The sequence below is a fragment of the Schistocerca serialis genome, chromosome 1 (genome assembly GCF_023864345.2).
Source record: "Schistocerca serialis cubense isolate TAMUIC-IGC-003099 chromosome 1, iqSchSeri2.2, whole genome shotgun sequence".
Taxonomy (NCBI): Eukaryota; Metazoa; Arthropoda; class Insecta; order Orthoptera; family Acrididae; genus Schistocerca; species Schistocerca serialis.
The window spans coordinates 929,169,872-929,188,315 of record NC_064638.1 but is presented as its reverse complement, the minus strand read 5'-3'; the positions used below and the strand labels follow the sequence as shown (position 1 = coordinate 929,188,315).

The 18,444-nt window shown below is 42.4% G+C and overlaps 1 protein-coding gene across 2 annotated transcripts in view; it reads left to right on the top strand.

Moving 5' to 3' along the window:
• The window catches only part of LOC126412402 (serine protease svh-1-like), a 467,630-nt gene that overhangs the window by 78,177 nt on the left and 371,009 nt on the right, over positions 1-18,444 (top strand). The gene's annotated exons all lie outside the window — the stretch shown is intronic.

Below are 18,444 nucleotides of genomic sequence, written 5' to 3'. Positions count from 1 at the left end.
TACCACATTTCGAAAGCTTCTATTCTCTTTTTCTCTAAACTATTTATTGTCCACATTTCACTTTCATACAAATACCTTCAGAAAAGACTTCCTGATGCCTAAATCTATACTCGATGTTAACAAATTTCTCTGCTTCAGAAACGCCTTCCTTGCCATTGCCAGTCTACATTTTATATCCTCTCTACTTTGACCATCATCAGTTATATTGCTCCCCAAATAGCAAACTCATTTACTACTTTAAGCATCTCATTTCCTAATCTAATACCGTCAGCATCACCCAATTTAATTTGGCTACATTCCATTATCCTCGTTTTGCTTTTGTTGATGGTCATCTTATATCCTCCTTTCAAAGCACTGTCCATTCCATTCAGCTGCTCTTCCAGATCCTTTGTTGTCTCTGACAGAATTACAATGTCATTGGCGAACCTCAAAGTTTTTATTTCTTCTCTGTGGATTTTAATTCCTACTCTGAATTTTTCTTTTGTTTCCTTTACTGCTTGCTCAATATACAGATTGAATAACATCGGGGATAGGCTACAACCCTGTTTCACTCCCTTCCCAACCAATGCTTCCCTTTCATGCCCCTTGCCTCTTACAACTGCCATATGGTTTCTGTACAAATTGTAAATAGCGTTCCTCTCCCTGTATTTTACCCCTGCCACCTTCAGAATTTGAAAGAGAGTATTCCAGTCAACATTGTCAAAGGCTTTCTCTAAGTCTACAAATGCTAGAAACGTGGATTTGCCTTTCCTTAATCTATTTTCTAAGATAAGTCTTAGGGTCAGTATTGCCTGAGGTGTTCCAACATTTCTACGGAATCCAAACTGATCTTCCCCAAGGTCAGCTTCTACCAGTTTTTCCTTTTGTCTGTAAAGAATTCATGGTAGTATTTTGCAGCAGTGGCTTATTAAACTGATAGTTCGGTAATTTTCACATCTGTCAACCCCTGCTTTCTGTGGGATTGGAATTATTATATTGTTCTTGAAGTCTGACGGTATTTTGCCTGTCTCATACATATTGCTCACACGATGGTAGAGTTTTGTCAGGGCTGCCTCTCCTAAGGCTATCAGTATTTCTAATGGGATGTTGTCTACTCCCGGGGCCTTGTTTTGACTTAGGTCTTTCAGTGCTCTGTCAAACTCATCACACAGTATCATATCTCCCATTTCATCTTCATCTATATCCTCTTCCATTTCCATAATATTGTCCTCAAGAACATCGCCCTTGTATAGACCCTCTATATACTCCTTCCACCATTCTGCTTTCCCTTCTTTGCTTAGAACTGGGTTTCCATCTGAGCTCTTGATTTTTGTACAAGTGGTTCTCTTTTCTCCGAAGGTCTCTTCCTGTAGGCAGTATCTATCTTACCCTCTAGCCATGCCTGCTTAGCCATTTTGCACTTCCTGTCGATCTCATTTTTAAGACGTTTGTATTCCCTTTTGCCCGCTTCATTTACTGAATTTTCGTATTTTCTCCTTTCATCAATTAAATGCAGTATCTCTTCTGTTACCCAAGGATTTCTATTAGCCCTCGTCTTTTTACCTTCTTGATCCTCTGCTGCCTTCACTATTTCATCTCTCAAAGCTACCCATTCTTCCTTTACTGTATTTCTTTCCACCAATCTTGTCAATCGTTCCCTAATGCTCTCCCTGAAACTCTCTACCACCTCTGGTTCTACAGTTTATCCAGGTCCCATCTCCTTAAATTCTGCATTTTTTCAGTTTCTTTAGTTTTAATCTACAGTTCATAACCAATAGATTGTGGTTAGAGTCCACATCTGCTCCTGTAAATGTCTTACAATTTAAAACCTGGTTCCTAAATCTCTGTCTTACCATTATATAATCTATCTGAAACCTGTCAGTATCTTCAGGCTTCTTCCATGTATACAACCTTCTTTTATGTTTCTTGAACCAAGTGTTAGCTATGATTAAGTTATGCTCTGCACAAAATTCTACCAGGCTTCTTCCTCTTTCATTCCTTACCCCCATTCCATATTGACCTACTATGTTTCCTTCTCTCCCTTTTCCTACACTCGAATTCCAGTCACCCATGACTATTAAATTTTCATCTCCCTTCATTAACTGAATAATTTCTTTTATCTCATCATACATTTCATCAATCTCTTTGTCATCTGCGGTGTTGGCATATAAACTTGTACTACTGTGGTGGGCGTGGGCTTCATATCTATCTTGGCCACAATAATGCGTTCACTATGCTGTTTGTAGTAGCTTATGCGCATCCCTATTTTTTATTCATTATTAAACCTACTCCTGCATTACCCTATTTGATTTTGTATTTATAACCCTGTATTCACCTGACCAGAAGTCTTGTTTCTCCTGCCACTGAACTTCGCTAATTCCCGCTATATCTAACTGTAACCTATCCATTTCCCTTTTTAAATTTTCTAACCTACCTGCCCGATTAAGGGATCTGACATTCCGCGCTCCGACCCGTAGAACACCAGTTTTCTTCCTCCTGATAACAATGTCCTCCTGAGTAGTCCCCACCCGGATATCCTAATGGGGGACTGTTTTACCTCCGGAACATTTTACCCAAGAGGACGCCATTATCATTTAACCATACAGTAAAGCTGCATGCCCTCGGGAAAAATTATGGCTATAGTTTCCCCTTACTTCCAGCCGTTTGCAGTACCAGCACACCAAGGCTGTTTTGGTTAGTGTTACAAGGCCAGATCAGTCAGTCATCCAGAATGTTGGCCCTGAAACTACTGAAAAGGCTGCTGCCCCTCTTCAGGAACCATACGCTTGTCTGGCCTCTCAACAGATACCCCTCCGTTGTGGTTGCACCTACGGTACAGCTATCTGTATCGTTGAGGAACATAAGCCTCCCACCAATGGCAAGGTCCATGGTTCATGGGGAGATGAAGGTCCTATACATCTGAAAACATTGTTTCATTGTATTTTGATATTGCATTGCAGAGACCTTTGTCCTTACATGATACAGTTTTTTAATTAGCCAAAAGAATAAGTCCCCCATGAAACTTGTTACCTTGTGTGATCTTTAGTTGCTATATATCCTCAGTGCATAGCAGCAAAATATGAAGTGATGGATGTATCTGGTTTCTATACTCAAAATATGGATTTCTACTGAGACCATACAGTTCCAGAACTTTTCTTTGGTATCTCTGGAATCCGCGAGCAATCAGCAGTGTTGTGTTGTTTTTAAGAACATGTTGTGTGTAATAAATATACATTTTATGTAGTACCAAATTATGTTAGGATCAAAGAATTTGTTGCAAGTTGTTGCGATCAACTTTGCTTCAGTAATCAATAATCGATCACTTAAATTATATGTCAGTATCTCCCAGAATTTTATACAAGGTGATAAACTTAAGTGTAAAATTCTGTAACTTGGCAGATATAATTTCTTTTAACCAATTATATATTCATTTGAGCAAGTAGCATGTCTCTCCCTAGCAAGCACTGGCATAAACATATTATTGTTAAAACAATAATTATTATGTGTACATTGATATTTTGCATTGTGTTAAGTATTAAAACACACCAGTGATATGAATCACTTGTGTCTTTGTCTAATAGAGATTAGTTTGACAATTTTTAAAGAGGTTGCATGATAAATGGAAAAGCCTTGTGGCTAGGGACTCCTGTCGGGTAGACCATTCGCCATTCGCTTGGTGCAAGTCTTTCGAGTTGATGCTATTTCGGCAACTTGCGTGTCAATGGGGATGAAATGATGATGATAAGGACAATACAACACCCAGTCCCTGAGTGGAGAAAATCTCCGACCCAGCCGGGAATCGAACCTGGGCCGTTAGGTATGACATTCCGTTGCGCTATCAGGGGCGGACTGCATGATCAGAAAGCACGATTCATACACAAATTTTTTTAAAAAAATACACTGTAGAATAAAACTTTTTACCAACAAATAATTTGAACATGTTTGAATATGGTATGCATATCATAATAACATTTATGAAGAATCCAAGAATATTTATCACTTGTGTTCTTGTTCAGTAGATATTTGTGTAGCATTTTCTAAATTGGTATCACAGGATGTGTACGACCCAGGACAACTGGGAGATCTGGGAAAACCTGCGAATTTTTTCAACCGGGAGAAAACCGGGAAAAACCCGGGAATTTTTTAGAATTTTGGAAATTTTTCATTGTTTTAGTTTTCAGTTAAATTTTTGTAATTTTGACTGGTAAGAACTGATACTCTAACAAAGGATATTACTGTAACCTCCTACTGCAGAATAATACTGCAACAATAAAATGTAAATGAAAAAAAAAACGAAAATTAAACATAAATTGCAAAGGATATTTGCCATATACAACAACAAAACACAGTGCTCATACAAGCATTTGCCAACAGCAAAATGTGTCAAAAGCTTTAGGAAGACTATGCAATGCTTCATAACAACAAATTGCCTCTGATGAGCATGACATCACAACTGTTTACATTAGATTCATTTCAGCAGTTATGAGCGGGCTCATGCGCATGCACAGTTGAGTGGCTTATGAGTAGTACCTTCTCCTGTTTCTGGCTACAGAAATATGGCTGTTGGCTGTGTAAGCAGTCGCAGCAAGCAGCTAGATGCAACAGGGAAAAATTTTACTGCCGCTCCCAAGCTGCCAGATTCATGCATGCGCAGCAGGCCCAGATTTATGAGAGAGGGAGGAGAAAAAAACCTTGTTTCACAAAGCGCCTAGCATGCAGCTCACGTTGGTCTGTCAATTACTCATATAATTTTGATGCACAACCCTGTTGGTTTTTGAACACACTCTGTAAGTTAATTTCTGAATGAATCATAAGCCACGCAGGGTAGCCGTGCAGTCTGAAGAGACTTGCCACGGTTCGCACAGGTCCCCCCGTCGGAGGTTCGAATCCTCCCTCGGGCATGGGTGTATGTGTTGTCCTTAGCGTAAGTTAGTTTAAGTTAGATTAAGTAGTGTGTAGTGTTACAACTTCTGCACCACTTGTTAGCAGCAGACACAGTGGCTGCACCAAAGACTAAGACGGCATGGAGTTTTACAATTATTTATTGAACTTTCTTTACAATTTCTCCCTCATTGTCACTGCCCAGCACTGCAGATCCTTTCGCCAGGCTGCTGCTGTAGATTCTCCTACAATGTGTGCAATGCGCACCACTGATTGCACTCGGAGCCTCAGGCCACCAGTGCTCCGCTGCAGCCAAGATGCCCTGTGTTTGAGATGAACTCGTCGCCGTGTGGTCAGCTGCCGACGCCTGCTGCACCGGCGGCTGGAAAGCTGTCAGTTGTGATGTCCACGAGGCCCTGTCATGGACGGACCACATGACATGGGTCGGGTTGCCATGAAGTCCGGTCGTCAGTCCCCGGTGGCACCTGTGACCAAGACCTGGCTGCAGTCGGTCCTGCTGGAAGTTCTCGCTGTAGTTAGTGAGCCATGGTGCAGACCGGACTCGGCCCGTCCTCCAGAGCTGAATTTGACATCTGGCGCGAACGGATGACTCCTGCGAGCTGGAACAGACTTTCGGAATCGTCACCTATGAAGATTGAACATTCGGACACGGACCCCGTCCGTCCTCAGACCCGAACTGCTTCCTGATGGCTTCTGTCTATTGCTGCCTGTGCTCCACTATTTATATCCAGCAGGAGGACGTTTTTTACCCTCAGTGGTAGCTTTTTGTTATTACTCTCGCAGTATATTGCATCGTAACTTAGCATGCTGGTCTCACTTCTCCTTACTCAGCACTCTCCAGGCTTCGCTCGGCGCTCGGTCTGTGTACGTCCTTGCGTCAGCCGGTTGGTAGGCTGCTTCTGTCAGCAAGGCTATCTGTGCCGCGCTTACTTCGCAACGCCTCGGTCACCAGCTGCCTCTGTTTTGCCATTCTCCATTGCATGAAGCAACGCTTACTACATGTCGCCACAACACTGCCTCCTCCTAAAAATTAAATTCGTCCCTGAATCCACCCTATACGTTAACTCTAGTTCTGTCCTATATTCTGTTTCTTCCTTATATACAGCCAGGTTACCCTGACTCATGCCCTACTGGTAATCCATTCTGCAGGAATCTCATGGAGTGGTCTTGCATTACCATGCTGAATCCTCCGTTTTAATAAGACATATACCACACCGATAAATACAATCATCAAAGTAATAGTACTGGTTGAAATACCAATGGTCACTATACTACATTTCCACCTGGTATCATACTCCTCCACATGCCTTAATAATTGCTGCATTGAAATTTGGCCTTTCTCCAAATCTACTAGTTTATCTATCGTTTGCAATAGTGTAACATCCAAGGTGTTGTTAATATATGCCAAATTTTCTCCTGGAGCAATGCTGAATGACGTATCTGGCCAGTACAATGTCAGATGACTATCTGTAACCTTGGTGAGTCCCGTGACTGTCGCTGGTAAGCTGAAATGATTACCTACTAGTTCACAATTTGTCCCATTGATTAGCAAACCACTGTCCTGTAAGTCTATCTCCGTGGTTGCTGTCCAATTCCCATTGTCATAACACTTGGCTGATATCCTCTCTGTAGCGAATACTGAATACAACCAATGCCTCCCAGCTTGCTGAAAATGTGGTGTAGGCTTCACTATTATTCTCCGACACTCCGAAGCTTCTGCTTCTGCCCTAAATAACTGGATCTTACACGACCCCTTGCTCGTGAAAACAACCCGTGATGGACAAATGGAAACTGACTCTGTTAGACATCTACTCAATTCTAAACTCAACATAGTAGCATGAGTATCCCCCACCTTAGAAATTAATAAAATCTCCTGTGTCCTGAACTGTACACCCTTCCCCATGCGCTCCCATCTGACCGGATAAGGATGCACTGTGTAACAGTGATACTGTCTCCCCACACTAGTTACTGGAAATTTGATCTCTATATACATCTTAACTAGATCCGTTGTTACCTTAATTCTAGGCATATGATAAAAAAGTGACATACTCGCTTCAATTATAGGCACTACGTGCTCAACCCCCTCTGGAAACTCTCCCTCTGCCTGCTTCAGACTCCGTCTGAATTTTTCTGGTGATGTGAACATCACACTCACCTGCCCGTGCAATGCATGATGCGCTGCCTCTTGCAGTTCATCCATCCTCACTCGTGCATCACCAATGCTGTTAACCAGTTCCCGCAGCAACTTAGCCATTTCCAGCTTCCTTGCCACTATATCCAATCGCGTTTGTACCTGTTCCAGATCCGCATTCAGTAATTTCTGTGTTTGTTCTATATATGCTCGTAACCCTGAAGCCATTCCACACACTATGCGTATCACATTCAGTAACTCTGTACCTAATCCCCGTATCTCTGTAGTGTGTATATCCACTAACTTCCCTATGCTTTCCTCCCTGTCGCGAATAACTGTTAAAGAATTGTTCAAACCCTCAATATCGTCTCTATCTGCTTGTACCCCATCCTGCATCACCTACAAAATAGAGAGAGAAAGAAAAACTCCCATCACTACCCCTTAATACCAATAAAATAACCCTAGTCCATGCACAAAAATAATACACACATTATAATTACTGCTAACTACACATCCCTCGAACGCAACTTATACTTAATACCTGGTTTACTGTCTGCTTCTGGCGCTTCTTTTCGCCTTCTGCCAGAAGGAGAAGTACTTATACATGGATTTACTACCCCCTGGAACGGCTTAACTCTACTAACGTGAACCACCGTTGTCTTGGTAGGCAATGAGTGCAGCAGCAGTGCAGCAGTGAGTTGCATATTTAGCTTTCATATTTGTTTTTTAGTTTGATCTTAATTTCTTTCTGAGTGTTTGTGCACTTGAATATTTAATTACATAAACTCCTTGCGTATTCTCGTGTTTGAGAGGAGTAATATTGCATATTGATAGCCATAGAGTATAAATTCGCGGAGTCGTTAGATGTTAGCAGTAGGATGGATAGGGTGTGTGCATGCTGTATGCGGGCGCAGGAGGAACTGGGCGCGGTTCGTGAGCAGCTGAGCGTGCTGTTGGCCATGGTCAGCCGCCTTCAGGCTGTTGCCTCGAGGCGCAGTGGCGGCGTAGAGTCTGGCGCGTCACTTGAGACACCCCAGGTGTCGCTTGCTGCGTCCGCTGACTCAGCCGCTGAGGCACCTTCTACTATACCCAGCGCATTGGAGCCACCCTCACCTCAGGGTGAGTGGTGGACTGCAACGCTCGAGGCGGAGGGTCAATGTGGAGGCTGGCTGGCTGGCCTCGCCCGTTTGTTCTGTCAGTGGGCAGGTGGCTGCTCCTTCAGCAGGGCCCAAGCAGGCACACGGGGGCAAAGGCTTGCTGGTTATTGGGAGCTCCAATGTTAGGCGGGTGATGGAGCCCCTTAGGGAAGTAGCGCACAGGGCGGGAAAGAAATCCAACGTGCACTCGGTTTGTCTGCCAGGGGCCTCATCCAAGATGTGGAGGCGGCCTTGCGTGTGGCTATCAAGTGTACAGGGTGCAGTCATCTGCAAGTAGTTGCTCACGTCAGCACTAATGATGCCTGTCGCTTGGGTTCTGAGGCGATCCTTAGTTCACACAGGCAGCTGGCGGATTTGGTGAAGACCGCTGGCCTCACATGCCGGGTGCAAGCAGAGCTCTCTATTTGCAGCATCATTCCCAGAGTGGATCGGGGTCCTTTGGTTTGGAGCCGAGTGGAGGGTCTTAACCAAAGGCTTCGTCGACTCTGTGACGGTCTTGGCTGCAGATTTATAGACTTGTGCTATTGGGTGGGGAATTGTAGGACGCCGCTAGATAGGTCAGGAGTTCACTACACAAAGAAGGGGCTACTCGGGTAGCAGAGTACTTGTGGCATGCACATGGGGGTTTTTTAGGCTAGGCAGTAGTGCGAGGTGTCCTGATGAACACTCACCATTCAATGTGCAGGCAGGGAAAACAGGATGCACTCAGTGTAAAGACACTTCAGCTATCAAGGTATTAGCAGTAAATTTTCAGTGTTCGGAATAAAGTTCCTGAATTTACTGCCCTCCAGGAAGTGTGTGGCACGCAAATTATTCTTGGGACTGAGACCTGGCTGAACCCTGAGATAGGAAGTTCTGAAATGTTTGGTGAGGGTTGGAACGTGTATTGGAAAGACAGATTACACACCGTAGGAGGTGGTGTCTTCATTGCAGTTGACAAAAATATTGTGTCTACTGAGGTCGAAGTAGAGTGTGATTGTGAAGTTATCTGGACACATTTAACAGGGCTATCGGAAATAAAGTTAATTGTGGGGTGTTACTACTGGCCACAAGGTTCCACCATGACAGTTCTAGAATCATTCAAAGGGAGTCTACATTCTGTATCGCAGAAGTACCCGGATCATGCTATATTAGTCGGAGGTGACTTCAACCTACCTAGTATAGACTGGGATGTCTATGGATTCATTACAGGTGGTACAGACAAGCCGTCATGTGAATTACTTTTGAATAAATTATCCGAAAACTGTCTTGAACAGCAAAATTGACAGCCAATGCGTAATGGAAATATTTTAGATCTGGTAGCCAAGAACAGACCAGACCTCATCGACGGTGTCAGTGTTGAAACAGGGATTAGTGATCATGATGTTGTCATTATGACTATGGTTACGAAAGTTAAAAAGTCGGTCAAGAAGGCTAGGAGAGTATTCTTACTAGAAAGAGCAGATAAGCAGTTGTTAGCATTCCACTTAGTAAATGAATTGACTTCATTTACTTCCAGTACGATGGACCTGGAAGAATTATGGGCAAATTTTAAACACATTGTGAATCACGCATTGGACAAGTGGGTTACGGACGGAAAAGACCCACCATGGTTCAACAGCGCAATTCGGAGAATGCTCAGGAAGCAAATGCAGTTCCACTCGCGGTACAAGAAGGATAGGGAGAATGAGGACAGGCAAAAGTTAGTAGAGATTCATGCTGCTGTAAAAAGAGCAATGAGCGGAGCATTCAACCACTACCAGCGTCATACCTCAGCAAAAGATCTTGCTGAAAACCCAAGGAAATTCTGGTCTTATGTAAAATCGGTAAGCGGGTTGAAGGCTTCCATCCAGTCACTCACTGATCAGTCTGGCCTGGCAACGGAAGACAGCAAAACGAAAGCTGAAATTTTAAATTTAGCATTTGAGAAATCTTTCACGCAGGAGGATCATAAAAACACACTGCCGTTGAGTCTCGTACAGATTCCTGTATGGAGGACATAGTGATAGACATCCCTGGGGTTGTGAGGCAGCTGAACGGGTTGAAAATAAATGAATCGCCAGGTCCTGATGGGATTCCAATTCGGTTTTACAGAGAGTACTCTGCTGCATTGGCTCCTTACTTAGCTTGCATTTATCACGAATCTCTTGCCCAACGTAAAGTCCCAAGCGACAATATACAATTGCAGTTGTTTAACCGTTTGTGGAACCGGAAAATCTCATACTGCAGAAGTGAGACGAGAATCTGTCTGTACTCCATCCTGACTGATAACATGCCTGAGATAATTTACTTGTGCTTGTGCAAAATGGCATTTGTCCAAACTTAATGTTAGCAGTACTGCCTCTAATCTTTTAAACACCTCCTCTAACCATTCCACATGCTGCTCTATATCTCTTGAAAAAACTACAATGTCATCCAGATACACCATGCATTTTTTAGGTTTCAGCCCGTGAAGGACTCCATCCAACAACCTCTGAAATGTTGCTGGAGCATTTTTTAGGCCAAATGGCATTCTATTATACTCAAAGTGACTACAATGCATCATAAATGCTGTTTTTGGCCTGTCCTCCATACATACTTCAATCTGGTGATAACCGCTTCGCAAATCCGTAGTGGAGAAAAATTTACACTGCCCCAGCTTGTCTAACGTTTCTGTGATATTTGGAATTGGATATACATCCGCCACTGTCCGTTCATTCAAATGTCTGTAAACGCAACAAAAGTGAAATTTTTTCGACCCGTCCGGTGTCTTCTTCAGAACTAGGACCACGCTACTAGACCAAGGACTATTACTGTGCTGGATTATCCCATCTTCCAGTTGTTGCTCTATTAATTGCTCTACTACTGGGTGTAATTGTTTCAGTGGTCTGTATGGCTTACGATACACCGGAGACTGATTCCCTGTCGGAATACGATGCTGTGTTATCGGTGTAGCAGGTAACGTACCCTGTGCTTCAAACAGTGTTTTATACTTTAGTAATAATGCTTCCATACCCGAACGATCATTTCCTCTCAAATGATTTACCTTGTCATGATGTGCAGACATACTGATGGTTTGCTTTACATCATAGTCTAGCCTCAAACTATCAATGTCCTCTTCATCCATTAACTCTATTGTGGCTGTTACTAATTCCTTCGATAGATCGACATCATCCCGCCCAAAGTTATCTAAACTCACCGGAACCATAAACTGCCCATTTATGTCCGTTACCCATGATACACTCCTACGAATAAAGCAATGGTTTTTGTCTAAAACCTCATTACTCGGTAGTGGCTCTACCAAGAATAACCCCTGCTGTGGCACATTGACATCCACGGAGATCAACTTCCCTGTACCTGTTCATACTTTGCCACATGAAATCACCTTTAATGCACTTGTACGCAGTTTAGTTGGTATCACCTCAGCTATCGGTGCACCTTGTGGTTCTGGAACATTTGCAACAGCTGTACCCATTGAGAACAAGTTCCCATCAAGTTCCAGTGTATGTTGGAAAAGGTCAATTTTGGTGTGATGTTTAATCAGAAAGTCCAACCCAAGTATCGCTGAAAATCCCTGTCCCACAGTTGACAACACTTCCATTTGCTCCCGGAACTACACGTTCCTTATCTTAAACTTGAGCTGTGCTGTCCCTAGTGCATCTAATTTTTTATCACCTACTGCGCGTAATCTGTATCTCGGAGCTTCTAATCCTTTCTTGTCCATGAGGTCCACACTGACAACTGATACATGCGCTCCAGTATCCACTAAAACTCTTTGCCACTTATCTTTTATCCAAACCATCAAACTACAATCTGCCTCTTCGTGCACTCTCTGAGTACCTCTTTTTACTGGGAACGCCTCCCGATGGCAGGAACACTCCCTTTTCCGTTTAACAGTTTTTTACCTGCTGTATCATTAACCTGTTTCTTGGCTTTACACTGCCGTGCCTTATGCCCTATTTTCTGACAATTGAAACAGTGTGGTTTCCGACATTATCCCTTAAAATGACCTTGCTTCCCACAACAGTAACACTCTTTGGAAGACGAAAAAATTTTCTTGTCATTGCGATCTCTAGTGGCGCTATCCACTTCCTTCAAATGTGTAGCTATGCGCATTGCTGCTGCTATGTCACTTGGATTTTCCATCCGTATCCAGCGTGAAAAATCTGATGAGACCCCTCGCAAAATTGCGTCTAAAGCTCTATTCTCTGCTTCTTTCAATAGAACTTCATTTGCACTCGCATCTTGCGTTAACTCATACGTGTGTGCATTCATTCTCCTAATTCTGTCTGAAAATTGTTCTACCGTTTAATACGTTTTTTGCATCATCCTCCCCAATTTTTCTCTAAAAAGTCTGGCACTGTTTTGTTTCCTAAACCTTTGCAATAATCCCTCAGCCAACTCTGTGAACGTAGTAGCATCCTTTAACCCTTCGTGGTATGCCACATAAGTCTTTGCGTCACCTACTAACCGTAACCTCGCCATTTGCAAACACATTTCATCTGACAAATTTATTGCAAGGAGCGACGTGATCTGTTAATCCACACACTACGCATTTAGATGGTACTAAGTTAACGTGACTATCATTCCCACGAAACTATGATAAGTCTACAGGGCTGCTAGGTCTTTCAAATGACACTCTCACATCCCTTAACGTTACTCTCGACATGTCTAGCTACACAGAAAACATAGAGAGAAGGCAGTTGCTGGACTCACCCTATTCGGTGTTTCTTGGTTGCTCCGCACGGTGCTAGTCAAAGTCCTGGCGTGAGTGCACCTGACACCACTTGTTACGGATTCTGCAGTACTTGTTAGCAGACACAGTGGCTGCGCCAAACACTGAGACAGCGTGGAGTTTTACAATTATTTATTGAACTTTCTTTACAATTTCTCCCTCGTCGTCGCTGCCCAGCCGTGTGGATCCCTTCGCCAGGCTGCTGCTGTGTAGATTCTCTGACAATGCATGCAACGCGCGCTGCTGATCGCACTGGGAGCCTCAGGCCACCAGTGCTCCGCTGAACCCAGGATGCCCTGTGGTTGAGATGAACTCATCACCGTGAGGTTAGCTGCCGACGCCTGCAGCACCGGCGGCTGGAAGCCGTAAGTCGCGATGTCTGCGAGGTTCCGTCATGGACGGTTCACGTGCCGTGGGCCGGGTTGCCGTGAAGTCCAGGCGTCAGTCACCGACGGCGCCTGTGACCAAGACCCCGCTGTGGCCGGTCCTGCTGGAAGTTCTCACTGTAGTTAATGAGCCATGGTGCCGACCGGACTCGGCCCTACCTCCAGAGCGGAAGTTGACATCTGGAACGGATGACTCCTGCGAGCTGTAACAGACTTTGAGAATCGTCACCTATGAAGATTGAACATTCGGACATGGACCACATACATCCTCAGATCCGAACTGCTTCCTTATGGCTTCTGTCTGTTGCTGCCTGTGCTCCACTATTTATATCCGGCAGGAGGACGTTTTTTACCCTCGGTGGTAGCTTTTTGTTATTACTCCTGCAGTATATTGCAGCGTAACTTAGCGTGCTGGTCTCACTTCTCCTTACTCAGCACTCTCCAGGCTTCGCTCGGCACTCGGTCTGTGTGTGTCCTTGCATCAGCTGGTTGGTAGGCTCCTTCTGTCGGCAAGGCTATCTGTGCCACACAAACTTCTCAACGCCTCGGTTGCCGGCTCCCTCTGTTTTGCCATTCTCCACTGCATGAAGCAATGCTTAAGACATGTGGCTGCAACACCAGGAAAATGAAATTTTGTCAGAAATTTTTTGGCCAGATCGCTACACTAGTAAGGGCCAATTGTACAGTCCCCATCTAGCAGCCACTTAAGTTATATTCTGGAAGTAGCACGGAAAATGGTTAGTATGAACATAACAACACCTAACCTGAGAGTAATCGGGGATAACTAAACCGGTGATTCTGGCAGGGTTAGTCAAGTTAACCGGCGAATAAGTTTTGACAGAGGCAGGAATAGTTCCAGAATTAGTCGTGACGAGATTGTTTGTTGGAATGAGAAAGGAGAAGAAACAGGGACATCACACAAATTAGGGAAGAAATTGACGATTCCAAATTCATATAAAAATCTCGTACTACTCCTTTTGATCTCATTCTCGAGAAACTGGAGCGTATGAATGAAATGTGAAACTATTTTCTAACACAAAGCTTTTTGCTTGTAGTAGGCCTAATAGGCATTTTATGTTGGTCTTCATGAATTATATTCTGTAGTGTTATAAAAATGGCCATTTGTGGCAAAACAGTCTTGTTTATTTGGTGTGTGTTACAATTTCTGCAGTGTTACAAAGGCCTATTTTTTTTATTTAGCAGACAGTGACAAAATAGACGTAATCAAATTGAGAAACCACACCAGTCTTGGGTACTATTTGTATTAACATCTTACGCACTATTAGACAACAATATTTCGATTTTTCATGTAGCAAAAAATTTGACGAACTTTGATGAGGTAATAGATTCTTTCGCAGAAAGGAAAGCATGCCATGTAAAGCTGTAGCAAGATTAGAGAGAAAACAATGCTAGGAGCTAAGGATTGGAGAAATGTGTACTGTACTGCTTGTCTCTTGTCTTTACTGGTTTTATGTATCCTATATTTAATTTTGTGTCACCCAAAATAGAAAATTATTAGCTAACAGGCAATAAAGAGTGCAGATTTTCTGAAGGGTTCTTGTTCTCCCAATTACAAATAATTCCATCCAGTATTAATTGCTAGTTTTTTTTAATGTAGTTTGATGGCATCCAGTACAAAATATACACGTTTCAATTCCATGGAGCGAAATACAGCGAAGTGTGATAGAAAAATGCTGTGTGAAGAGGAGTGGCACTGCACTCTGGCACACTTAAGGCCCAATAACATGTCTTTCATTTCTTCAAACATATATGTTTTATGTATCAGACTCTTCAGAAAGATGTGCACTATAAAATGAAAATATTTTTGAAAATTCAATTTTTTTAAATATTTGATGTCGTATCTCAAATGCTCAAGGGAGTGGGGCTGGAAGGGGGGGGGGGGGGGGAGGGGGAGGGCAGGGTGCGCCACTATCTTAGTATTGCCCCAGTTCAGATATATCATAGATCCGGGGCTGATGCTCAGAGTAGTCTGAGTTATAGTGGGGAAGTGTATAGTCTCCATGTGACCCGTGTTTACATTTAGTGATTTTGCTGCTTCCTCTTCGTTTACTTCTCTCATGTCAAATGAAAATAAAATGGATTGCTGTGGCCAGGAACTATCAAGTGAATTAAAATCCATTCACATAATTATGGAAGGCTAGTCTAAGTTATTAGTTTCAGATTTAATTTTATTTCCACTTTTCTGACAAGCATGCATTAATCGCCTTGTAATACAATGAAGTTATTCTTGTCGGTCTGATAAAGAAATTTGGTTTTTATTAATCTTTTACACTGAGGCAGTCAATGTGTTTGAAACAAAGTGTTTAGTTCCACACTATTGGCTAACTTGAACTGCTCGCTGCTTTACAAGTGCACTTTTTCATCTTCTAGCATGTATGGCATTATGCCATAATAAAGAATCAAAAATGAATTAATACAGTACTGGTACTCCAAGAAAATGTATGTCCTGAAACACATACTGAAAAGTTTAATATCAGGTCAAGGACTACTTCATTGGGAATCTGGAAATACGAATGTACTATTTAAGTATGCTCTTGGAATATCCTCTGATGTCTTTTTTCTTTTATGACATAATGTAAGATCTTTTAATGTTTTACACATACGGACATACGGGCTTCCTGCATCATAGCAGCTGCCAAAGTGTGGTGGCACCTGTTATCTGGCGTTCTCTGACGACTAGTGAAATGAACCTATTCCTAACAGGTCGCGGGAAAATATTCTGAATGATGGTTTGAAAAGTGTTACTTTCAAAGTAAATTTCCTTTTACACAAGTTGAACTATGTGCGAGAATGTACAATGAATTACTTAAATCACAGAGCGTTTGATGACGAGCCATTTAGATGTATTTAGAGCCCAGAAGGTCAGACATTCACGTCGTTATTATGAGCAGATTGATGTAGTGCTATGAGAAGCTCTCTCTCCTCTGCAGTAGCTAATTTATTTGTGGAAAACTTTAAGGACAAGTCACTGGACATGGCTGAAAATTTTACTGGCACATTTGTGTGATATATCTTAAAGCGTAACACACGCAAAAAAATCAGCATTATATGTGAAATCTTAGTTTCTCTTGCAGCTTATTAACCTTAGAGACCAAAATTATATGTGAAATACTTGCTTTTCTTGTAGCAACACTGAATATTAATTTAAAACATTAACTTTTCGTGTTTGTGTATCCGCACTACTTAGCAGTGATGTTGCTATTAGCTGACTACATAATGTGTCCTGTGGTCTGAATATCCACTGTCATCGGCTGGTGGGATCATGTGACATGAGCTATGACTGGCTTACAGTAGCGCATCGCAATCTCGATTACAATGGTTCAGAAAGTAACATGCAGATTTTTGGTTGAATTTGAATTTATACTTTTGTAGTATGAAAATATGCAGTGTACATGTTGCTGCTCATCAAAAATCTGTCCAAAAGGAGTTTTCTTCCCTGAGTTTCGTTTTCTAAAATGCTGGTAAATTCTACACCCATGTATAAAAACATAACCATTCAAAGGATTGATAAGTTTTACAGTTCTGAGGGAAAATATACTGTCACTTAATAACACAGAAAAAGTGTGTTTTCATCCGGGAGAAAGTCTATTTTTAACTGGGAAATCCGGGAAAAATCTGGGAATTCTTTTTCCTTGTCCACGTATACATCCTGTATCACATCCAAAAAATCATTTGTGTATCTGTAAATGTAACATTTATACCACATAAACTTTTTTTGAAGATTGATGTATCTGTTACTCTTGCTCAATAGAAATTAGTGTGGCATTTTATGAATTGGTATAAAGGCAGTATGTGGCTGTATTTGCATGCCACTCACTGAAATTCTGCTGTGTACTAGTACTGACCCATATTGTGTTATGGTTTCACTCGATGCATAAACCACTCCTTATTTGGACTACTTTCAAGAGTGGTTTTCCCTACAAAATGAAAGTAGGTATTACCATTGTATGTGTGGTGTCTGCTCTTTTGGAAATGCATAATTCTGTAGCCTTATATACATATTGAAAGAGAAATACTGATGTCAGCTGCATCAGAGTATTGAAGTAATTCAATGGTGACGAGTGAAAATTTTTGCCAGATTGGGACTTAAACTCGAATTTCCTGCTTCATGTGAGTGGCCGCCTTAACCTCTCAGCTATCTGAGCACACTTCACGGCCGACCCAAATTCCCATCTTCTTGCACACTACTGCCCTAGCACCCTCCTCCCTATTTCCCTCATTGCTCATGGCACCTTCCATGATTTCCACAAGACATCGAGCCTAGTGTGCATCCACACAGAAGATATCATGAAATGCCACAAAGGCATAAATATTACTATTATATCTGTGGTGTCCGTTCTTTTTGACATATTCAATGGAACAGATGCCATAAAGTCATCGTCCTGTGGCTGTATATTCTTGTTGAAAAAGAAATACTGATGTCAGCTGTGTGAAGGCATTGAAATAATTCAGTGACAACAAGCAAAAATTTGTGTTGGATCAGGACTCAAACCCAGATTTCCTGCTTTATGTGAGTGGTCATCTTAATGGCTTCAGCTTTCTGAGCACACTTCACATCTGACCCAAATTCCCAACTTGTCACACACTAATGCCTTAATGCCGCCAGTTGATTTTCCTGATTGTTTGCAGAATCGTGTATGATTCCTGCAAGATGTTGGATCTAACAAGCATTCACACTGAAGATATGATGACATTACAATTATGAGTTATGTTGGTTTCACTTGTGCTAAGGGGACTGTGTTCCAAATATTAATAAATAAGTAGAATCATTTATTCTGAGTATGTGGTTTATCAGTTGTACTAACCCACAGGGGTATGACTCACTTCACCAGACATTGTATTGAAAGCCATTGATGCCACTGCTGCCAGCTGGTCGCATTTAGGACCCGTTTCTTTTCTGCTTTGGCAACTGCAGGGCTTGGCCACCATTGAGAGGTACTGCTGCAAATCTGCTGTGCAGAATGTCCATGCTGCTGGTCACTCGGAACCTCCTCCAGAATGAGTTGCCTGAGGCTCCGCTACAGCCATCTATTAATGTGGCTGCAACTAGCTGCTCAGGCCTTTTCTTGTCTTCACTTGCTATACTGTGCATGGACCAATCTCTGCATATGATACTGTTTGCTGTTGTACTGGATTATTCTTGCAGCTTGTTCTTTTGAACTGTGTTCTACATTT